The sequence below is a fragment of the Daphnia pulicaria genome, chromosome 6 (assembly GCF_021234035.1).
Source record: "Daphnia pulicaria isolate SC F1-1A chromosome 6, SC_F0-13Bv2, whole genome shotgun sequence".
In the NCBI taxonomy this organism is placed as follows: domain Eukaryota; kingdom Metazoa; phylum Arthropoda; class Branchiopoda; order Diplostraca; family Daphniidae; genus Daphnia; species Daphnia pulicaria.
In genome coordinates this window covers 8,056,297-8,081,447 of record NC_060918.1, presented here as the reverse complement: position 1 = coordinate 8,081,447, position 25,151 = coordinate 8,056,297, and the positions used below count along the sequence as shown (strand labels likewise).

Below are 25,151 nucleotides of genomic sequence, written 5' to 3'. Positions count from 1 at the left end.
CAGATATATGATGGTAACGTGTGAATAGATAATATCGTGCGATGTTATTGTGGTGCGATAATATCTCTTCATTCGAAAGTTTCGTATTAATTTAATATATTATTGATATATTGCAGGGAGCAACGGCATTTTTGGTGACTGCCAGTCTGCTGCCGAAAATCGTCAATCTGATGCCATTGCGGGTGAAGATGACGCTGGCGCAACAGCCGAAAATTTGCCCGATCCTGTAAAGTAAACGCCAGTTCAAAAGCTCGAGCGCGAGACCAACAGTTTTTACCCGTCGAGCCACCTATCCGTCAATTATTTGATTGACCGCCCAACATCCGCTGCCCACATCCGCTGCCCACATCCGCTGCCCACATCACTTCACCACTTCCGCCACTGGACGCCAAGTGGGAAAAGAAATTTAAACTATATAAGCTGATGTCATTCATATCATGGATTTTTCGCGAGTGACAGCAGGTAGGGAGCCAGCAAGGTAACTCCATTTTCGTTAGATTTATTTGATATGTCCCAGGCTCTATCCGCTCTATCTATATATTTAGAACCGTCACCTTTTAAATAAGAAACTAATTACATGTTTTCCTTTAACATTTTTAAATGAAATGAAAATAATTGCGGGAAAAAATTTGAGATTCTAGTCGAGTGCAAGTGTGGCGTTGGATTCAGACCAAGGACGAAGCTGAAGGATCTATCACTAGGTGGCTAAAAAGATGTGTTTTCTTTTTAGATTTCGCCATATTTTTGAGGCTTGAGTGGGCTTGAGAGACAGAGTGGAAAAGGTATCGTTAAATTCATTAGGGTTAGACTTTACTGGTAAAGGTGTACTTTTGGACTTACTTTTCGTCATAATAAAGTAATTCCAGCTTCGATTCTGTAAGGTTACTGAATGTGAATTTTTTTGTGTTAGTTATTAGCCTATAATACTTCAAAACTTAAAAGTAATTATATTGATCAACGCTTTTTAACCATAAGGTTACATATGATGTTGTTGATGACAAGCACTTTTCTAATGTTAGGATTTTCAGTTAAGTCTGTTGGAAAAATGAAAAACTTAAGCCTGCTAACTGTGGATTCCTTAGTTACATTATAAAAGTAATTCTGAGGGAATGCTTAGTTTAACTTATCATTTGTCATTATATTGTCTCACAGGACTGTTATCTGATAGTAAATTATTCTTATCTTTTTCCAAGTAGGACCAACAGCCTGGTGAAGTCTGAGCTTCTTCGTTGCTGTCCAATGTGCACATGGATTTGCTGCAACCAGCCGGGTTAAGGTGTTTCTTTTCTCATTTGCTACCTATATAGGTTGTGCCCTCCATTACATACAGAAACCCTTCTGAATAAAATTATATGTTTACATTCATTATAATTCCTTCATTATCTCCAATTTTAAACAGTAAGGCTACAGATTCAGTTGATTATCTCTGCTTCATAACTGTTGAATTTTCAATTTTCTGGTAAATCTAGGTTTTGGCAAATTTTTGTAACTGTAGATCCCTTTGTAACATATTAAAAAGCAATTTTTATGGATTGCTTAGTTTAGCTTTGCTTCTGTCATTATGTCACATGAGACAGTTTCTGACAGTAATTTTGTTTTCCAAGTAGGATCAACCCATCAACAGCCTGGTGAAGTCTGAGCTTCATTGTTGCAGTCCGATGTGCACATTGATTTGTTTCTGCCAGCTGTTGAATGGTGTGGCGAGCCGTTGCATGCAGACCGTGGTGCTGGTGTGTTGAGCTGCTGCAAATCATGTAGAATGTCAATGTTGAATATATCCAACGTCAACTCGGCTACTTATCTTCCTATCTATCTTGGGCTTAGGTTTGGTTGGTTAGTTCTTAAAAAAGTTTCCGTATCATAACCGATCTGGACCTTATAGAGATTAACCGAGATGATTGGCTGCGATTGAAAAAAGTATGATGTAATTGTAGGCAAGTACATAATCTTGGCTCTGGGCCTACTTACCTTTAACTAACCTACATCCGTCGGAGTGTTGAACCTTGGCCAAATGAAGAAAGGGAAATAGGAAAATGAAAATAATAATAACAGAAAAAAATGATTTGAGTGTAGAAAACATAATTGACTTGCATTTATATTATATTATTACAAAATATGTAAATTAAATAACTCCAGAATATCTAACTAATTCTTCAGACTTAAATGTTGTAACCAACATCTTTATGATTGTTGTTGTTACCATAACTATAACATACATAAAAATCAAATATATAGAACGAAGACAAGTTCCATTATTTTTTTATGGTTTCTTACTTTTTCAACCGCGATAAAAACAAAACTTGATAAGTTGTTTGGTGCTGAAAGATGTTTTGAATATAGAAATGTTCAATTGATTCCTCACTCCTAGATCCTAATATACTGCATGGATGAGAACCATGACGGACAACATGGTTTAAAAACAACATGTAATATTGAAATGTTACCAACATAGCCTACGTAAGTTACGGCCAGCGAACGTACGTTCGCCCCTGCAAAAGTTGGGGAAGTTTCCACCCACCCACCCAACCTAGCCAGAAGGCATCCTGTCCTTCTGACACAGCATTGCCAGTTTTGAAAGGGGATAGCCAAGGAAAGATTCGAATTCATTCGTTAGCAATTTTTACAGTCTGAGTAAGTAATTAGTAGCCTAGTGGGTATAGCGGTGGATGTACAGTACCAAATTTAAATTACTGTTGTTTTAATTTTTAGGCAAAGTACCAGATTGTCGATTCCTTTTTCTAATTATATACTGTTGTGATACCAACTGCTTCAGTACTTTTTAGACACCCTTTCTCGCTTATTTTGTGACGATTTATAATGAATCGTGAAACGATGGATTCTTGTGTCGTTGGGAAAGATTTAGGCGCCAAATGAATAGTCTTATTAGTCCAGCGTAGTAGATAAAAAAATTTTCTTCAATGTTAATGCTTTTAGTATGTTGCCGCGCCTTTGGATACACGTGTTTACTTCGTTTATGTGCTGCTCCCAGGAAAGTTTAGAGTCGAAAATCAGGCCTAGAAATTTATACTGTTCGAGGGGTTGTCAACTCAAAAAAATCCTCGTACACCCTCGGATTTTTTCAAAAAAATCCCTAAAAAATCCCAAAAATCAAAAAAATCAAAAAAATCAAAAAATCAAAAAAATCCCAAAAATCCCAAAATTCCAAGAATTTTGGTTTAATAAATCGACAAAATTTTACAAGAATCGATTTTTTTCGTTTTTTTCTCTTAGAGGACAAAATGAATTATGATGCGGTCCGTCGTTTAAGCAATCCGAAGCTACGTTCGTTACTGAAACAAGTACCGGGAGCGGAAGGAACAATCTTTTATCTTAAACTTATGGATTTTTTGACAAATAGCTTTATTGATAAGAAACTTGATCCCCCCACCAAATGTGGTTTTCAGTATTTAGTCTTCGTTGCTGGAGATATTGGATGTCTTGTGATTGTACCTACCCCCTAGGTAAACATTTTGTTACCCCCAATGCATATCTATGTTCTGAACTCAATGCTCATGGGTTAATTATGTTAATAGTCAGGCTAGGAAAAGACAACACACCACAGCTGTTCAAACCTTGGCTTTTTTCTAGTCAGCCTTGCGAGTCATATTTCAAGGCTTGTCGCTCTTTTTCACCGGTTGGGAGCACCCAATTGACGTTTACATTGCTCGATTTTTTAATTCACCGATGTAGGAAGGCTGATGCCCACATTCGTTTAACATCCCTCGGTTCAGCTGATAACATTGTGTATCCGAGGCATATTAAAAACCAAGAACGTTATGGCAACCTGTGCGACACACTTCCTTCTTTGGATGAAATTAAAAATACGATGGAAAAGGCTAGGGTCGACGCCAAAATGGAATTGGAAGCACTGGGGGTTTGTTTAGGCGACTCAGATGACAAAATTTTCAATTTTGACGCGCGTTTAGCCTTTAAATTAAGCGAGTCGTTGGAAGCGCCAGCCCCTACTGATGATGACGCTTTTGAATTTGATGAATGTGAAGAAGTTGCTTGCGAAGGAGAGGATACTTTTAATTTCATTGATTCTTACGAAAAGAGTTTATTGAAATAAATTGAAGGCGCGCAGCTTACAGATTACAGTTCCTTGTTAGAAAGCAGACTGATAAAATGTTGCGAAAAGGAAAAGCCGTTCGTGATACTGACCAAGAGATTTTGTCTAGTCCTTTTATCGTAATAACAAGAGAAGATGGGGCCGTATAGTAACTTTTAAAAAGCAGACAATAGGCTTTGTGAAAATGGAGTTAAAAAACAGAGTAACGATCGCCTCAAAAGAGTTACTCAGAGCTCAAATTTCTTACTTGCACAAAAATTGATTATTTTTTTTTTTTTTTGAAAAAAGGAAAATTCGTATTGGGGATTGGTGTATGTTTAAGAGTGATGTAACTGGTAGAGGTAAAAAAAAGAAACAAAGAGTTTTGGTGGGACGTGTACTTTCTTTTATGTTGATGTCCGGGGGGAAAAATGAGATGAAGCAAATCATTTATAACTGGGACGGAGAGAAAAAAGTGGGTGCTCAATGTGATTGGTATTGTTTTGATCATGTCAACCAGCAATTAACAGGAAAAAGACTTATCGAGCAGCCAATGTTTGCGCACGGGTATCATTGCTGTAGTAATTATATATGTAGTTTGCCTCCCCCTGTGATAAATAATGAGTCCCAACTTTTGTTTTCTTCCGATATCACTGTTATGGAAATGAAAAACTTAATAAAAGGATTCTGTCTTTAACTTGTTTATTACATAAGAGAAAAAAATTTTGCAAAATATCTTAAAAATCCTGAAAAATCACGAAAATCTTGAAAAAATCGAAAAAATCTTAAGAAAATCTAAAAATCCCCCCAAAAATCCAAAAAATCGTAAAAAATCTGAAAAAATCAAAAAATCTGAAAAAATCTGAAAAATCTGAAAAATCTGAAAAAATCTGAAAAAATCTGAAAAATCTGAAAAATTGATTTTTGGATTTAAGATCCGTACACCTTCGGATCGAGTTGACAACCCCTCGATACTGTTTGACTTCTTTGATTAGGCTGCCCATCAGATTCAGTTTGAGTGTTGGTTGGGGAGATCTTCGTCTGGAGAAGGTGAGGCTCGCGCATTTGCCTATTGAGAAGACAAGTTTCCATTCTCTCGCCCAGTCAATCGATTTCGTAGAGGAACGGTTGCAGTATACTTTCGGCTTCTGGTTTTGTTTTTGTAATGTAATGTACGTATTTATATGGCGCCTTTCCATTATATGCTCAAAGCGCCTTCAGTTTCCAATTTAGATGTGATTGAACACACCACAGTATATTTAACGTCATATCCTTGAAAGCAATCAAGAATCCTGTGTTATGCATGCTGCCTCAAGGGCGCTACTTACAGTTTTATGACGGGTTCAGCTGGGGTTCGAAACCAGAGCCTCATTGCCTTTTTCCAAAGTGTTGACGCTCTAGTCCACTACACCCCACATCCCCAATCCCCAATTAATGGCGTGGATCTCGATGTCGTCCGCAAACAGTTCAGCTTGGCAGCTAGCGGGTGGTTGGGGGAAGTCGGACATCATAACATTGAAAAGAAGAGGGCTTAAGACGCATCCTTGTGGTACGCCTTTTAGGGTTGTTCTTTCCTCCGAAAAGGTGTTGCCTATTTTAACTTAGAGTTTTCTGCCGTTGAGGAAGTGGTGCAGCCATCGTAACATAGTGCCTGCGACGTGCATCTTAGTTAGTTTGTAGGTTATGCCAGTTATCCAGGTACTAGGGTATGCGTTCGCCAGGTCGAGGAATACTGCTGTGCAGATCTTCTGATGGTTGAATGCTGACTTGATTGACGACTCCAGTTTGATGATATTATCCATCGTTGAACAGTTCTTCCTAAATCCAGTTTGGCATTTGGGTAGGTAGGGGAGACTGGAGTAAAATGGGACACCGGGTCAAAAGGGACAGTGGGGGGAAAAATAGTAGATGTTAATAAAAATTTTTAGTATGTTATGTAAATCTGTATAATGTACTTCGGCATGAAATTTTGTTGATTTTTGTCAATAACTGCATGAGTTATTGACAAAACTAAAAAAACGGTTTTTATTTATAAATTTTTGTCTCCGCCATTTTATGTTTATAGAAACAAATAAACGGTAATGGCATGTAAATTTAATATTGAAATGAAGCTGATTCATTTCTTGATTGTTTAAAACAAAAATTAGAATTTTAGACCAATTTGTTTAGACGGTATGAACTTTTTAAAAAAAGAGTCATAATCGGGTTGTTTGGGACAGCCGTTTTTGCCTAAAATGGGACAGTTACGGACCAATCAGCGTACAGCATTTTTAAGAGGCTCGATTTCCTGACCTAGCAACGCAGGATGTCCTACAGCTCCATAAGGGAATTTGTATATATAAGAAAAAAGGTTCATTAACACAATAATTTAATTGAAACATTTATAAACTCGAAGAGTCTATGCAGTGAAACACTTTTTCAATTTTTTTCAATTTTATTAATGAATTTTAAGGCGAAAACGGAGGACGTCCCTTACCACCCACCCCAGTGTCCTCAATTACCCCCAAAAATAGGCCCCTCCCACAAATCTGAGGCAACTTTAAAGGTATTTTATGGGGAAATGGTTCATGATTAAATTATATAAAAAATATGGGGGGTTCATTATAACATGGAATACATAAAAACAAAATTTTAAAGAAATTAAATAATTAGTTTGGGAGATATAGGGGGAAAACAAAAACTGTCCCATTTTACTCCAGTCTCCCCTACTTATTCTTATCTAAATACCAATGTAGTCTGTTGTTAATGGCTCTTTCCATTACTTTGGCTAAACAGGATGTGAGAGAGATCGGCCTATACGAATCCGTTCTACTAGGGCCTTTTCCACTCTTGAGCAGAGGTACAACAGAAGCTCTTTTCCAAACGTGGGAGACGTAGCCGGTCAAGAATAGGATGTTAATGAGGTGGGTAAGTGCCAGCTGGTTTTCTGAGTTTAAGTTGGTCAGCATTTTATTGTGGATGTGATCGGGGCATGGCTTATTTACTTTTTAACAATTTCAGACAGTTTGATATTTCGAACGAGGAGAAGGAGTTGTTGAGAGGGTGGGGGAGTCATCTTGTAGGTGTCTATTAATCGCAGCGCTGTACATTGGCTCTTCAGCTAACGGGTCTTCCAAGGGACAACATCGAGGAGCAGTTTGGCCTTGTCTTCGTGGGAACATGCTGTAATTCCATTTTGAGTGAGTGGAAATTTGTTTAAAGGTGACTCTTGATGACCTCTTAACATGTTTTTAGTGAAGTCTCAGAAAATAGTTGTGTTTTGGGGTACGCCTAGATTGTCAATAAAGTTGGACCAGGAGTTTGTTTGTTAGTTAGTTCATGATCTATATATAAGAGGTCTACGAACTGTCGTCTGCTAGCAGTTTCGTCTGCTAAATCTTGAAAATAAAATTGGGGCATCCGCTTGGTGCGCTTGCTGTCCGGGTCAGTCATACTTTCCATGGGGAAGTATACCAAAAGGTAGGTTTTTTCGCTCAAATTTAACATTTTACGTTAAACTAATTGTTTTATATGAGAAACTATCAACTTTATTAAGTGTATCGTTCATCTATATTACATCATACAACCATAATTGACATATTTCGGTTTTGATTTTGAATATTCTAATTTTTAGAGCGCTTTTTGGCGGAGCGCAATTACACGATTATGCAATTTAATCTCTAATCTCATAGCGAGTCATGGGGAATATGAAATTACATTATAGTCGTTTGACGGTGGCTAAGACCTGAGAATAAGAAGAACGCTTTATTAATTCGAGTGCATGCTACAGAGAGTCATGCATTTCTCGCATGTAAGGCCATACCCTGCTAGCAATTTTACGTTGCCAGGACGGACTGTGTGTGTCCTTTCCGGACGATGGGATATCCCATTGGTCCGTCCTGAGTCCGTACGCGGGACATCCAAATGTCGCGCCCAAGGATGTCCCACCGTGGACAGTCAATGGACGTCACCACAGGACATTGTAGGGACAGAAAATTTTGAGAATAGAAGAAAAGAAATTCGTGTGGGTGAGTCGGGTCACCCATCCAACTAATTCTTTCACCGATGCTGCTGCACTTTTATTTCTTTGTCACATCTTCTAATGTGGCATATTTCCTTATTTTATTATTACAATGAATAGAATAATATGCTAGTACTTATATTTGCACTTAGTAATAAAGTTTTAGATTAAGTTATTGCAACAATATTTTAAGGAGGAGAAAATATTAAATATGGAATAAAGCGAAGATTTATTTCAATATAATATTAACAAAATGTATTTATTTTTTCTAATTACAAAGAAATCCTATCGTAGATTTACAGATAATTAAGTTAAAATAATGTATTATTCCAGCGCTCGTCTCCAATATGATATTTATAGACTTTAAGATGTAATGGATTATATACGGTGGGAACTGGGAAGGTAGATGGATGTCAACAGGACATTCAACATTTACTGTCCTAAATGCGTCCAACTTTTCCGTCCTTGGGACGTAAAAATTGGACGTCTATTTGACGACCAAAAAACATAATCATATGGATATCCCTAGAAGTTCCCAAAGGGGCGAGACGTCGTTTGGATGAAGGGACTAACATAGGATATCCTATGGATATCTTGTGCTAGCAGGGTATGGTATAATAATGGATAATATTACTTGTTGGCCAGCGCTCTTTACTCGGTATATTTATAGAGACTGGAAGGGAACAAGGCATATTATGATGTCTGTTACTACATAGCATCTTATGCTTTAATGCGGGCGTAGCTGGCCAAAAGAAAAAAAAAAGAATCTCTCAAACCAAAACGGCTGGACCTTCTTATTTTTTCTCTTTTCTTCTACATAGCTTCGCATTTAGCTTAATAGGTAATGGAATGGCATTAGTGTTCCTGCTGGCCTCCGATTGTCTGTGTACATTTTGAAGCCCGGCCGGGTGAGCTGCGCTTACAATAATATGTGACGCCGCTCGTGTGCAATCCGAGCCATCTAGTATATTCGGGGTTTTTTATTAATTTCTGACGATTATTATTCAAATACTCCAATATTATTCAAACTCTCTCTGACGTTTCTACCAAAGACGTCGCCTTAGCGCCGCCGCCGCAATATCACGCACTGCACAATGAAATCGTAAATTGTCGGTAAATTCGTTCGACATTGACTGTGTGCGACCTCTATATTTTAGCTGCTTCTCAGCAAACAAAAGAACAACAAAACGGGGGATAGGTGAGAGATGGCGCTCAGGTGGGCGGATCTCCCCCTTAGACACGTCAGATCTCTTTTCGCTCTCGTTGTGCAAACATCATGTCGGATCCTGATCAGTCAAGCGACTCTAGCTCAAGTTCTAGTAGTTCAGGCTCCGATTCATCAAGAGGGGGAGGCGTAAAGAAATTTCGTCTCTCAAGTGAAAAGTCAGCTACTTTAGCCGGCTGGGTTGTATCGGGTTTAGATGACACTCGAGCGAAAAGTGCTAGAGAGGCCTTTAGACCCAAGCTAAAGAAGAACGCCGACCTGCTGATCAACCCCAATCTAGATGAGGCTTTCTACATCCGGCTGAAGGCAGTAAAGTCATCTTCGGCAGCTAAGGCCAACATCGACCCAATCGAGAAGATCTACAGAAACCAAACCTTCAAGATCCTTGTTTTAGTCAAGCCCATCATGTTTCTGGCGAGCCGAATAAAAAAAAAGAAGAAATCCCGAGCCGACGCCAAGGCGGTTAAGACGGCTCTGAAGCTCTGGGCGGTGGTGTACCACGACATCACGAACGCGCGACGCCGCAACATTCTGGCCCAAATCTACCCACAGAATATCGGGCTACTAGACGACAAGGCTATCCTACCAACCGGCGGAGAACATCTCTTCGGTCCGAAGTTTACCCAGGCCATGGTCGAGCAGGTGAAGACACTGAACGCTCTTGAAACTGCGGGAGCCCCTCGCGCGTCTGGATCCAACGGCGGTCATGGTCAACGCCAATCGGGTCGCAGTTTCAGCAATCCACCGGCATCTTCAGGCGGTCACTATTCAAATTTCAATGGATCCCGGTATGTCCAAACTATTCTTGCCTTTAACGATTCTTTTGGGGGTCGCATAGCGCGTTTTGCGTCTGAATGGTCAAAACTTACTCTCGACCCGTGGATTTTATCGACGGTGTCTCAAGGTTTACAACTAGACTTTATTTCTGAGCCCGTCCAATTTTTGATTCCACCAAACGCCTGCATGGACACGCATCAATACGATTGCTGCAAGCAGGAAGTGAATTCACTCATAGAAAAAGGAGCGATTGTTAGGGCCCGTGATCAAGGTTTTCATCTCCAGCATTTTTCTAATTCCGAAAAGAACAGGAGGTTATAGGCCCATCATTAACCTGAAAGCACTTAATCGTTTTCTGTCTTATCAAAAATTCAAAATGGAGGGCATTTCATCAGTGAGACATACGATTCGGGAAGGGGATTGGCTGACCAAGTTGGACTTGAAAGATGCATATTTGACGGTCCCTATTTTTGAAGGCCATCGGAAATTCCTTCAGTTTAAATGGGAGGGCGTTTTATTCGAATTCGTGTCCCTCCCCTTCGGTTTAAGCTCCGCGCCATGGGCGTTCACCGAGCTTTTAAGGGTAGTGGTAGCCTTCCTGCGAAAGAACGGCCTCCGTCTCGTGATTTACCTGGATAATATTCTAATCGCGGCTAGCTCCCAGTCGGAAGCCAAGGTCGCTGTGAAAAGAGTAAGATCGCTGCTAGATCTCTAGGCTCTGCTAGATCCCTAGGCATCGTGATTAGTGACGAAAAATCATCGGAAGAGCCCACCCAGAAATTAGAATACATAGGCCTGTTCATCGACTCAGTCAAAATAAGACTAATCTTGCCGGACAGGAAGAGACTTGACATTTTTCGCCTTTGTAAATCTGCGCTGAAGGAACCTCAAATTTCCCAAATCGACCTGGAAAAGATTATCGGAAATTTGAATTGGGCAGCAGCAGCCGTTAACTTTGCCCCAGCCCATTTTCGTGGTCTTCAGATCCTCTTGAACTCCCGGCCAGAGGCCGTCTGATTAGGTCAAGTGAATCCTTTACCCTGTCAAAAGAGGCGCGTAAAGACCTACTTTGGTGGCTTTCAGAGGCAGATTTTTTATCTGGCCGACCGCTCATTTTTCCGGCGCCGGATCTGTCCATCGCGTCGGATGCATCCTTATCAGGATGGGGGGCAGTATGCAAAGATTTGAGAACGGAGGGGCCATGGACAAAGGAAGAACGCAAGGAACACATCAATTTTTTAGAGCTCCTGGCAGCACTCAAGGCCCTACAATGCTTTACAGCAACGGCCCGCGACACCACAATCGAATCAAGGATGGATAACACCTCAGCTGTCAGCTACGTGAACAGAATGGGGCGTTGTAAATCAGCGAACCTTTGCAGTATCGCATTGGAAATTTCGAAATGGTGCGAGTGCCTTAACCCTTTATCGACGTGAGCCGATAAAAGTTTTCAACTTCTAGACGCCACGTCAACAAGGATTAAGAGAGGATTCCCTATAGAGCTTTGTCCCGACAGGCATTAGAACGATCCAGAGGATCTTGCCACGGATGTCCCTACGGCCGAAAAAGGTGTAACTTGTCTCTTTGTGCCGTATTTGTGCCCTGCGTAACAAATATTCTGGCCGACGCAGAATCTCGGAGGCCTCTGTCGTCGGGGGACTGGAAACTGGACCCAAAATCGTTCAAAGCAATTCAGGCAATTTGGGAAGTAGAAGTGGATCTCTTTGCGAGCTCCTGGAACGCTCAGTTACCGATTTTTGTCAGCCGGTTTCCGCAACCGGGAGCCTGGAAAACAGACACTCTGTCGCTGAGCAGGAAGGCTCTCGCGGGATATTGTCCCCCCCCCTTCAACTTGATTCCCTTCTGTCTGACGAAGGTTCGGCAAGAACAAGCCAAGATTGTACTAGTGACACCCTACTGGCCCAGCCAATGCTGGTTCCCGTCCTTGATGGAACTAGCAACGGACATTCCGCTCCTTATTTTCCCATCCAAGTCGTTGCTGACGTCCCCGTTGGGGGAGGGTCATCCATTGACGAAGGACGAGTCCATCCGTCTAATCGCCTGGCGGCTCTCCGGAGTTGTCTGGAAGAGCGAGGCTTTCCGGAAAAAGTTATCGAGCTCATATTGGGAGCAACTCGTTCAAATACACACTCTGCATACCAGTCCGCTTGGGTCGCTTGGAGCAGTTGGTGTCGTCAACGGAACCACAATCCCCTGTCGTCTGGCGTCAAGGAGGTATTAAATTTCCTTTCGGATTATTTTCATTCCGGTAAAAGCTACAGCACGGTAAATGTAGCCCGTTCAATGCTCTCATCCACCCTAAGCTTATCGTCAGAGAATCTAGAGGTCGGAAGGAACCCCCTGGTCGTTAACCTTATGAAAGAAGTTTATAATGAAAAGCCACCTGAGCCCAGATATACGAATACATGGGACCCTTCTGTAGTTTTGACACACTTAGACGTATCCGCAAGCGCCCAGGACAGCCTCTCAATCTTGCAGCTAGCCCGCAAGACGACCACTCTTCTTGCCCTCACCTCGCTTTCGAGATGCGCCGATCTAGCTGCCATCCAGCTCCATTCCATCAGCTTCTCGGAAGGAGGAGTAAAGTTTGTTTTGAGCCGCCCAAAGAAAGCCAAACATTCCGGCCCGCTTCACGTGCTGTCAGTCGGAGCTTGGCACCAGAAACCCGCCATTTGCCCAGTGGCCTGCATGCGGAACTATATGGACCGCACGGCTCCGCTTAGGAACGACTCAAATAGCGAGTCACTCTTCATCGGTTCAAACAAGCCCCACAAACCCGTATCAAGCTTGACGATTGGACGCTGGATCAAGGAGCAACTCAAAGAAGCAAGTATCGATACGTCAGTCTTTTCGGCCCATTCAGCAAGAGGAGCAGCCGCTTCTAAGGCGATGAATAGAGGCGTTCCAATCCAATCGATCCTGAATTTAGGCCACTGGAGCCGGGAATCTACCTTTGCTAGGTTCTATAAAAGAACCGTGCCAGAAAATACAGATTTGGTGGGCGCATCCATCCTACACAGCCCTGAAGTTTCCCGCGAGCGTCAAATTCAACCCAACTCTCCGACTAGTAGTAGCCGTTGACCAGAGGGTATCTTGCTTTTAAGACACAGTCAATGTCGAACGAATTTACCGACAATTGGTAAATTGTTCGAGCGAGCTTTAGCTCGCGATGAACAGTTGGGATTGTTGTAATTATCAATTATTTAGCTTACCAGCAGCTAAGTGTTTTTTTTTACAAAAGCAGTTTGTCATCATATAAGTGAAGATCGTGTCTCGCCGTCTCCGCCCACCATACGCAACAAATAATCTCGCAAATAATAGCACCCAACAATTATTTTAAAAAAAACGGAGCGAAAACAGATATTTAGTGTACATCATCATTGCTGTTGATGAATGTCACGTTTTCCTTGGTAAAGTTACAGTACACCACAGCGGAATATAGGAAAAATTGCTTAATTCAGCTAAATTCAGCCCAAAAGCGCTCTAAAAATTTAAATATACTCGACATCAACACCGAAAAATGTCAATAACTGTTGTATAATATAATAAAGATGAACGATACACTTAATAAAGTTTATGGATACTCATATAAAACAATTAGTTTAACGTAAAATATTAAATTTAAGCGAAAAAACCTTCCTTTCCGTATACTTCCCCATGGAAAGTATGACTAACCCGGACAGCCAGTGCACCAAGCGGATGCCCCAATTTTATTTTCAAGAATTAGCAGACGAAACGTCAAAATCGGGTCTAGCAGACTACAGTTCGTAGACCTCTTATTTATAGATCATAGTTAGTTCTTCGATTGAGTGTCAACGAGCCAGAGGGGACATTGTTTTTTCCTGTTACTATTAAAGGTCTCTTCCTTCTGACGCTAGACAGCCTAGCCTTTGATCATTTCCGTCAAACGCATCATTTTAGTTACGTTTACTTTGCACATCTCTGAAGAAATTTCTCGCTGCTACTACAAGGAACTTTTGGGTGATAGTCGTCAGTTTCTGTTATACCAACAAAGCTCACTTGTTAGATTTTAAATTATGTGTTTTTTTTCTACTTCCGGTTCTCCCATTTCAGTCAGTAGTTCAGTAAATATGCATTCGACGCACAAAATAACCACATATTCGTGAACCTCGTTGAATTTGTGGTAAAGTTCATGTTTTTTTTCTACGTACACGTACTTCCGATTTTGAGAATTTTCCAATTCTCGATTTTGGCCAAAAATTGGATTTCGTTTAAATTACATTTTTTCGACCCCAAATTTCACGGAGATCACGAAAATTTAGTTTATTTTAAAAGGAAGCTCAATGGATAAGGCGCTATCGCTTACTTCCGGTACACTTCCGGAAAATTTGCATAAAACTAGTAAGTGAGCTTTGTTCTCTTTTGTTGAAAAACATAAAAACATATCGGTAATGAATTAGATAACAAGTATAGTGTTTTTATTTTATGAATTTTATTACTATTTACAAGTCATGCAATATGACGATTTGAGAAAAAGAAAGAAAAAAAGCAACAAAAAAAAGGAAATATCTTATGCCTGCCGACAGAAAGATTCGGGTTTGGCGGGGGAGGTTAGTTCTCGATGGTCTGAGCGCGACTTACAACTATCATCAATAAGTCAGACCTGTTCAGACTGTCCCCGGCCATAGGAATCCACCTGCAGGCTAAAGAAAATGCAATTATCCATATTAGCAAGTCTCAAAGAGTGACGGAAACATATTCGGCCGCACCTGATGTCCAAATCTTTTCAATTCTACCAAGATATCTCGAATCAGTCCGACTTCTATTGCCGCTTCCGGGGCTCCTAGCAAAGGCAACAGCTCGATCACTTTGGCCAGTTTATTTTAAATCCGTTATAAGTGTTTTCGTAATGTCCGTGGGCCAGATCCAGTCGTAATTCCTTAACTGACGCCAAAACGAGGCGATCGTTACGGGTATTTCCGCTTGACCACCTATATAGGCCAGATCCTTTGTTCGACAAGCAGACGGTTCTGGTCTCGTCTCATCCTCTACATAGGGTGTCAAGCGTAATAACAATCTTAGTTCTACTATCGGCCACTTTGGTGCGCATCGGCGTAAACTGCGCACGACTTTTTGGCATGTCAACTACTTTTTCATTGGAATAACATCTATACTATAGATGTTATTAGATTCTATAGGCGTATCGTGGGAATAGACAATTTTAGTTTCGACCGTCGCGCCACGTCATATGTCGTGGCAATAGATCTAACCAAAAAAAAACGTGATTAGAAACATGGACTACTCAATATTGAGGACGGGACTCTTCGGCGTTTCCTATGTCGGCCATGTAAATTTTTTTGTGGGAGAATCAGAATCAGAATTTAAAAATTACCATAGAATTACCATATGTTCCTATACCTAACATTTATTTTTATAGAGATATTTCCAATTCCTTAACGGAAAATTTGAAATAGGGCAAAACACCGGTGCCATCTAGGAACCAAACCTCCTAAGCTCTAGTTAGTTTGCAAGCAGATGCCCATGCATGCATACCGAGAGAAAGAGATACCACTCTCTTATCTCTAGTCCTCTGACATAGCTGCCTAACTATCTTTTACCTTGTAGCGTATATTCTTAAGAGCTTAGGGTGTTTGGTTGCTAGATGGCACCGGTGTTTTGTCCTTTTACCCCTACTTCTGAAAGTAAATTGATAATATCTTAATGATTAGTTTTTTTCACTAAGATTTATATCCATAGTTGGAATCAGCGAAAAAAACTGAATTTATTGATGTTTTTTATTAATGTTTTCATGAAAATGCCCCACCCGACTAGCTTTAACACGGCGACATAGCAAAGAATCCCGCCCTAATATTGAGTAGTCCATGTTAGAAACCCTTCGGGTAACCATGGCCTACTCTATGGTTAAGGCCTGTAAACTTGAATCCTGCCCCATGAAGGCGAGAGGATCTGCACAATTCCCTATCCTTTCCCCGGGCAAGAGCCAATCAGACGAAAAATGGAGGGTACAACTTCGCCATCTGGCGTTCGGTTTTCCCAACTCGTTAGATGGGAAAGGGGAAGGCTAATGGTGTAGTGAAGTAAGAAGTGTCAACCGACAGTGATGTTGACTTTTGAGGATTAATGAAGTTCGTGAATTTATGCGACTTCAGGGCAGTTGCTCCATAATTTTTGTGTATTTGAAGTTAGATTTGTGTCTGTAAGTGAATCCTGGAGTTCTAAACCGCATGAATTCTAATCAAAAAGTTAGTATGGAACCATAGTCTACTTGTTGTGTTGTTAACTATAACTAGTGCTCAAAGTTTTTAAGTTTGTTAAAAATGTTTTCCTTGCATTTGTATGTGCAATTAACTAATTGTTCTTTTTTCTAGTTATAAACCAACTTTCCGTAACAGGAGGATGTAACAAGATCAGAAGTATCTCAATTGGTCCTCCTTCTCATTCTTCAACGAAGGCAACATAGAAAATAGATCTACATTGATTACCACTCTCACGTGAAGCATGTATGTTTTAATTTAAATTTTAGATGTAAATTCTTTACAATCATGGTAATGAAATGTTATATTTTCTTTCAGTCGAACAAATAGTTACCCTTGTTGGACACCCAATTGTAACCAACATAGGCATAACTTATCCATCACCTCTCTCGATACAGTTGAACACTGACAGAGATGTTGTTTGGTGTATGGAAGTAAGTGGTTCTGCCGTTCTGACTCATTATTGATAATATAATTAAAGTAACTTTTGAAATTAATTTTTGCTATTCATTCTTTCCTTTCGGCTAACAGGTTATTGGTTATGGATTATGTTTCCGTTTCCGTCTACAGTGAAGCCAACAGAGCATGACCCAATACGAGATTGTGTTCATGGTTATTGTGAGTTGCTCTCAGCATTGCTTCCTCAGCCAAATCTGCTGTTCCCCTTCGTTTGTTAACTCGCAAATTGTCAAGAGGTTTCCCATGACCAGCAACGATGATATCTAGGCCTGCTACTGTGCTAAGTAACATATTATTTTCCTTCCTAATTTACAGTCTAATTTTTTTATTCAAATTCTATCTGTAGATGATATTGGGGATAAACTTTGTGACCCTGCTTTAAGTGTCTTTTTGAAATTTGGCTTCATGCATGCGTCAAAAGTTTGCCTTCTTCTCGGATGTGAAAAACGTTAACGAAGTTGGCCTAATCATGGCGAGATCGCACTAGTTTGATTACACAATGGAATCGGATCAATTAACCGAATTATATGGTCTTCAATTGCCGAAACCGACAGGTCAGACCCGTAAAATTCAAAATGTGAACAACTAGTAAAAACCTTTATGACATTTTCTGTAGATAATGAACAAATTCTCGTTCCAGTAGTTGTCTAGGAAATTCTTAATGCAAGCTTGCTAAGGTTGCAACAGATAACGGTAAGCATATTTTCACTTAGAAGTTATGAAATAAAATGGCATAGAGTGTTCATAGTTTATTTTTAATTTATTGTCGCAAAGTTCTGGCCCTGCGTTCTTTGTTGGCGGGATCGAAACTGTTGCTTCAATTAATTCTTTGTTATTTTCCCCAGGGCGAGAAATTTCACAAACGAATGTGCTGCATTTCTCCATATGGGTCAGCAGGAATTCTACAAGGCCCTGTAACATGGATGTCGAGCTGGAAATCTTCGGAAGGGTTTCCTTCACAAAAGATACACCGCCCAAGTAGAACCAGTTATCTTGTAGATATCTTAAAGATATCAACATGTCTATCTGCTGTTTTACATTTCTAAGATATCTACAAGATACCATTAAGATAAATCAAATTATATATCTAAGAGATACATGCGATTCTATCTTAGAGATATTTTGTAGATAACTTGGATTTACATCTTTTTAGAGATATCTTTTTCTACTAGGGAAGACTCTTTCCGTAAAAAAAAGCGCCCCTTTTTCATTCATTTTCATTTCACACGATACTGTAATTAAATAAAACAAAAATATCAGTGTGATGAAGTCGAATAGAGAGAGAGAGAGATTGCGGCTCGGATCAGTATATTGGAACGACCAATGCTCTGTGAAGAGCAGACAGAGACTGAGAGGACAGGGAGGGAGTCCTCTCCTATATATGGAGCCGACGGGTGCCGTGTTGCCAGATGGTATCATTACACGCCCCTTTCAACGAGCAAAGCTAACACAACATAGTTAACTTTGCTCTTTAAGATTTTAAAGAAACACAACTGGTAACACGCAATACACAATACACACATAACCATGAATGGGTGAGCATGATAATGGGATGGGTGTTATTGCGTCAACTCGGCTGGTAAGAAGTGACGCCGCGGCTGTTTTGTTCTTGTTGAACGGTGTAAAACAGGTGGAACAGGATTTTCTTGCACCGGTGGAACAGGATTCTCTTGTACCGGTGGCTCGATCTGTTCTGGTTGAGGCGGGTGAACGACTTCCGGCTGGATTGGTGTAGTAGCTGGTGTAGTAGCCGGTGTAGTGGTCGGAAATACGGGTACGCGGGGGCGAAGAAAACGCCGGTTGCGCCGAAAAATCCGTCCGGCCGGAGTCTTGATGAGGTAGTCTCGATGATGGCCGACTTCTACGATTACTCCGGGGGTACACCACAGCTTGCTGGTGGGATGTTGGATCAAGACGTGGTTCCCGATGACAAACGGAGCAAGCGGTCGCGTGTGTTTGTTGTAGTGAGCTATTTGTAGCTCCTTGGACCGTCTCGCACGTTTCTCGAGTACGTCGGCTGCTTTTTGCCATTCTGGCGCGAATGAGCGGCGATGTGCTGGCAGACAGTCACGCATCGGGCGGTTGAAAATCAACTGTGCTGGGCTTGCACCACCAGATCGCGGCGCGTTTCGAAAAAGCAGGATACTTTTGGCGAATTTTTCTTCGTTGAATGCGCCAGCTGTCCATGATCCATGGATGAGCGCCTTCATCGAGTCGATTTCTGCTTCAGCCCGGCCATTGGACTGAGCGTAATACGGTGAAGACGTGAGAGAAGTAATCCCCCAATCCGTTAAAAAACGCTGGAACTCCGCTGCACCAAACTGTGGCCCGTTGTCGGACCAGAATGTGACTGGGGCTCCTACGTTAGAGAAAAAACTACGGCAATGGCCGATAACATTGCGTGCCGTTGTTTTTTTGTCACGAAACGCAACAACATGTGGCCAACCACTGAATTTGTCAACCATCACTAGAAAATGGCGGCCATTTAATTCACAGAGATCCGCATGGATCTGTTCAAATGGGCGAGTCGCTGGTGGGCGCACTCGAAATGGCTCTGGTTGTTGTGAAGGTAGATGTTTGGTACACGTTTCACAATGTTTGGTGGCGTTCACTATATCGTTGTCAATGTTCGGCCAGTATACCGATAAACGGGCTCGTTGGCATGTTTTTGTCGCACCTTGGTGCATCTGCACTAAATCACGCAGAATGTCAGCACGAATGGAATGCGGAATAACGATGCGAGGTCCCATTACGATCATGTCATCAGAGTCATCTATTGCTAACCGCTCTTTTACACTCCAAAAGGGACGCAAATCACTATCTAAGTTACACTTGTCGTTAGGAAAACCCGAGATGATTTGATTTCTCAGTTTAACTATAACCGGATCGTTGGCTGCAGCACACTTGATTTTTTCTAACACTGAGCCAAGGTTCGGATCAGCTTGTGAAAGCTGATTTCCGGAGAGGCTCATCAGAGCGATTTTTTCCTGATATGATGGTAGTCCTTCACCCAGTTCGTCACTAATGGTTGCTTTGTCGACCGGGGCTCGAGAGAGGGCGTCCGCGTCGGAATTTTGTTTTCCTGGGACCCAACGAGCAACAAATGCATAGCGCTGCATCTTTAGGCGTAAGCGAAGCAAGCGGGGGTTGTCTAATTTGTCTAGAGAGTAACTGTTCAGTATGGGCACTAATGGTTTGTGGTCCGTCACTAATTCGAACGAAGGAAGACCTTCAAGAAACTGACGACACTTATTCATGGCCCAAGCGGCACTTAAACACTCGAGTTCGATCATGGCATAACGTGTCTCGGCACTGGAGAGAAAACGAGATCCTGCTTGCACCAAACGCCGCACTTTTGAATCGTCGAGCTGTTTTAAGAGAAAACCGAGTCCGTTAAGCCGCGATGCATCAACGGGAAGGCTTGTTTGGCGCTTTGGGTCGTAAAACGCTAGATCACGCACGGTAGACAAAAGTGTCCTTGCTGCCGTGAAAGCTTCTTCATGTTGAGTGGTCCATTCCCACGTGTAGCCAGTCTTGAGCAGTGGGGATAATGGATCTAATACAGCGGCCAGTTGGTCGGAGAAGTTGCCGACTTGCTGACAGAGTCCAAAGAATGAAAGGACGTCTGTAATCGAGCTGGGTGTTGGGAAATCGCGGATTGCTCGGGTGAGCTCTGGGTCCGGTCGAAAACCGTCAGCATCGACGACGTAACCACCGAAAGTAACGGCGGGCTGAGCGAACACTATTTTGGCGGTGTTGATGGCAACGTTGTGAGCTGCTGCTCGATGGAATAATCTTCGTACCGCTACGATGTGCTCATCGTAAGTTGCGGAGAAGACGAGTACATCTTCAACGATGCGTCGGCAATTCGGGAGATCATCAAACACTTCTGATACACGGCGGCAGTAGTCGTCACCTGCATGTGCGACGCCGAAGGGAAGACGAAGGTACTGGTATCGCCCGAAAGGAGATAGAAAAGGTTGTCAGGTCGATCGACTCGTCATCTAGCGGTACCTGATGATAACCTTTTAGCGCGTCAATGATGGTGAAGAATTTCATTCCGGGCGGAATGGTGCGCACTGCTTGAAACGGTGTCGCCGTCTCAAAATTTGGCCTGATTATGCACTTGTTCAACTCACGAAAGTCGATCACCAGACGGATGTCGCCATTTTTCTTCAGCGGAACTAAGAAAGGATGCACCCAAGCCGTCGGCTTTATCACTTTTCGGATAATGTTAGCGGATTCAAGATTGTCCAACTCTGTTTCACTTTTGGTAACAAAGGGACGGACACTGGGCGTGAGCCTCGCATTGCCACTGGCCGCGCGTTCTCCACCAATTCGAAATGACATGGTGGTCCCGACATCTGGTGGCATGTTCCGTCAAAAATCCGCGGGCATTCGTTCATGAGAGTTTTGAGATCGGCCTGTCGTTGAGAGTCGGTAGGTGGCGTGCTCGCCACCATTCCAACTTACGTATGCGGGTAGGCGGCTGGAAGCATTCCCATCATCTGCTGGCTCCTTTTGGACAACACTGGCTGCTTTAGTTCACGTAACACGTGAATGGCGGTGTTCACTGATCGGGACACTTTGTCACGTGTCGTCCACACGATAACCGCGCTGAAAACACCAATGCTGATGATCGGGCTCCCCACTGCTGTAACTGGTTGTACACCTTTCTGCAGCGCCACCTTGCTGAACTTCCGCTTGTAGAGTGCTTCTGGGATGGCGTCGAGGTCAGCGCCTGTATCTGGGAGAAAATCGATCACAACAGATGATGTCCATTTTTCCGGATTGACGGCCAGTTTCACTAAATAACTCGCGTTTAAAGCCCCCACTGTCGGAGGGGAGGGGTCAATGTAAATGCCCTGTTGTTTCTTGGCTGCTGCTTTGTTCCGGCAAAATTTGAAGTAATGGTTCAGTAGGCCGCACTTTTTACACTCCTTCCCTTGGGCCGGACAGGCCGTCAAAGGCTTACAGCGTGTCTTCGATCCGTAATTCCAGCAGCCCATGAACTTCGCGCCTGCTGAACTGCTGCCACCTGCTGGCGGCTTGCCGGACTTTTCTTTGAAACGCTTGTAAGTAGAGGTTGCGCCTTGAATTGCCGCAGCGTCACCTGTCTTTAAGTTCTTCGACTGCTTGTTGGATGCCTCTGCAGTTCGAATGAATGTTAGCGCCTGATCCAGCGATAAAGTCGCACCTTGTTCGAGGAGTTTTACGCGCACTTCATCACTCTCAACGCCAAATATAAGCTGGCCTAAAATGCGAGTTTTTTCACAATTAGCACAACAATCCGTAGCGAATTCACATTTCCGGGCTAAGTCCCGCAACTCACACAACCAGTCGTCTGCAGATTGTTGCACGCCTTGTGTCTTTGCCGCGAACTGTTGGCGCCACACGTGGCGGTTGCGGCCGGCATTGCAACGAGTACGGAGGTGGTCGATGATGACCGTGTGGTTGTCAAGCTGCGTGTCGGAAAGCCCATGGAGAGTACCGCTATAACTGTAGTGGCGTGCTGGTATCACACTTGATTGCCACTCAGACGATCCGGGTTCAATTCCCGAGAAATGAAAAGCTTCTATATATGGTAAATCATTTCAAATGTGAGCAATATCGGTTACTACGGAAGAAAAATGAAGTAAAAAAGTAAATTTAGAGTATTAGGAAGGTGTAAGAAGCGAAAATACTTTATTAATTCATTAAATTGAGATGTCTTGGGCAAGATATCTTGGAGAGATGACATTTGGCTACTGTATAGCTTGTACAAAGATAACATTAGTTATCTTTACAGTAGATGTAAATATATCTAGAAGATATCCGCAAGATATCTTGTTCTACTTGGGCGTCCAGAGCCTGGACACAAATTCGACTGTGGGATACAGAAGGGCACCCCGGTCTGTAGAAAGAAATTTAAGCATTGTTATTCATAACATTAAAATTTTCATTCTTTCAAAAGGTTAAAACCTAGTCGATAGATGAGCTGCATGAGTGGGTCTGTGGTTCTTATCCCCTGGCATCGGGCTACACAATCCCCACAAAACTCTTGCTCCAATAGGACCCGTACTAGGTATCCAGAAAGTAGTGATACAGTGCAAGCTTGTGATGTTGGCTTCGGCGTCACTGAAAATTCAAGAAAAATTTAAAACTGGTAAGTTACAATATGTAATACACGTATTCTCATTCGAAAACTGTACCTGGAGGTTTGGTTAGGTCATTAGGAAACTCGATGATGGTAACAAACGGAGTGTTTGTACCATTGACGTTTTCGATTTTTCTGAATGTCTTATTAATTTGTACTCTTTTTCAGGTTCGCGAGACAAGGTGGTATTGCCGTATATTGAATTTTAGGCGATGCCCGTCCGCAGTATCTTTTCGAAAGCCTGCGAAACAGCTGTAGCGTCGCCCTTAAAGTTGCCGCCGATCAACTGACGAATAGCCCCAAACAACTGTTCAATGGGGTCACTCGAGAATCTTCTTGTAAGTACAAATTTGAAGCCTAATACTTCTAGCAAATATCGTATGCATGCTACCGTTGACATAGTAGTATAAGTTAGGGCCTCGTATGTTTCTTGCGTTAGAAACTTCGTTTTCGTTTTCTTTATAGTTTCTTTGTCCGCTTTGCTATTGTTAGGCATAGTTTTGATTAGATTTTGAATTTCCTTGTGCCATGCGTGTAACTGGGGATTGAAGTCGAATTCCAAAAAATGTAGTCGCTCGTCCGTCGTCGAAGAGTAGTATGGCATTTTGTCCGGTAATCGGTACCGTTGATGCTCTTTTACGCTGCTTACGTCATGTAAGCTAATCCATCGGTGCTGTCGTTTCATAAATTTCACCGTGCTTTCGACGTCGACGAATCCTTCTGTTTTAAGTGCGGCGTGCATTTCGATGGCTGATGTCACTTCAGGACGAAACATGTCCATTGCTGGTTTTACTTTCTGTTTTTCAATGTTATTAGGCATTACATGTTTCGGTGTCCAGCTCCTTACAGCAGTTAGTAGTTCTCCCGTTTGTACCTCGAATAATCTAACTGCAAAATCGCCCGTCACCCGCTTCCCCTGTATATGTAAATTCCGCTCGAGAAGCTGGTTGCGTACGTTTTTTGTAACGTGGCAATAATCAAAGCTACAGAAAAGAGGCCGATAGACCCAGGGTTTTAGTAGTAGATCTGCCGCACTGTACTCTTCGAGGGGTTCGACACTCAAAAAAGGACTAGAAAATGGGAAAATTTGATGCGCGGGAATCAGTTCTACAAAAAAAAGGGAAGAAAAAGATGCCTGAAACGCCCCAATATGATATAGTCCAAATGAAAAAAAAAGGGGAAGTGGCGACTAAAAATTTATTTTTCGTCACTTTGGGAATTAAGAGGTAAAAAAGTGAAAAAAAGTGAAAAAAAGTGAAAAAAGTGAATCTTTACGGAAAAAAAGTAGAATTTTCGCTTATTTGGTTTGTTTCAGTTGAAGGTAGACTACTTTGTCGTGCCTCGTGCGGTTCTGAATACCTGCATCCTCGATCTGGTGCCAAGAGTGACGAAAATGGGGGAAAACTGTGTTTTTTCTATTCTGCATACAAAATGTGACATAGATGTTATCCGTAAAATTAAGTGCATATTATTAAAGCTCGGTTACAGTTCTTTTCGTACTTTGCCTTGAAAAAATCCCGATTGTGCTGAATTAGAACATTTTGTAAGATCTGCTGATATAGATTACGTTGCTGACTTATCCGAAGCTGAGAGAATCAGCATTTTTCGAGATGTTTGCAAAATTCCTTTGAAGTTTAGTTTTATGGTACCAGGAGAAAAAGCTTTAATTGCTGATGTTGTTGACACTGCTTAAAAAATAACAGCGCGAAGTCAAGAAATTTTTTCCTGTGACATTTTTCCGTTATCACTCATCAGGATGCAAAAGAAAGAGAGCGTCTACCTTCAGTTCATCAGTGTCAGAGAGAAAAAAAAATAACAGTGCTGATTGCTTGGCTGATATCCCTATGAACGGAGGATTGCAAGAAGTTAGCCCTACTATAATGTTCTTCCCATAGACTCTGTGATGCGATTCGTAAGTCGTGCGAATATTTCAGAAGGCCAAAGTGATATGCAACTTAACTTTGCTCCGGAGCATCGCCAGCAGAAACTGTCGGGTCGGAACCTTCTAAAGCTTGCTTTCTAATGAGAGCCAGGTTTTTAGTAACGCACAGCAGTAGTGAGTCGTACGTACTCTGTCCAGACAACACAATCAAAAGACTCAAGCTCAAGAAGAACATTTTCTTCAACGCTTGAACATTCAAGCTAGCGTTCAAATTAAAAAAAAAAAAACGGTGGATATCGCTACGACAAGGATATTGGACTATTACATTTTGCCATGTAAAGTTATATTCAGGGTGGTCGTAAATTTT

General features: G+C 41.9%; 1 protein-coding gene and 2 long non-coding RNA genes across 6 annotated transcripts in view; all 3 read left to right on the top strand.

Moving 5' to 3' along the window:
• LOC124342055 (THO complex subunit 2-like) overlaps positions 1-25,151 on the top strand; it is a 366,722-nt gene that overhangs the window by 96,482 nt on the left and 245,089 nt on the right. The window lies entirely within an intron of this gene.
• On the top strand, positions 707-1,793 carry LOC124343083. Of its 4 annotated transcripts, none has more exons than XR_006919125.1 (3): positions 707-782; positions 1,197-1,276; positions 1,608-1,793. It is a non-coding gene; the product is annotated as an uncharacterized LOC124343083 (long non-coding RNA). The 4 variants fall into 4 exon arrangements; XR_006919128.1 differs by having other exon boundaries at positions 1,605-1,793; XR_006919127.1 differs by having other exon boundaries at positions 1,194-1,276.
• LOC124343108 lies at positions 5,308-7,156 on the top strand. Its single transcript, XR_006919167.1, has 3 exons — positions 5,308-5,888; positions 6,824-6,951; positions 7,049-7,156. It is a non-coding gene; the product is annotated as an uncharacterized LOC124343108 (long non-coding RNA).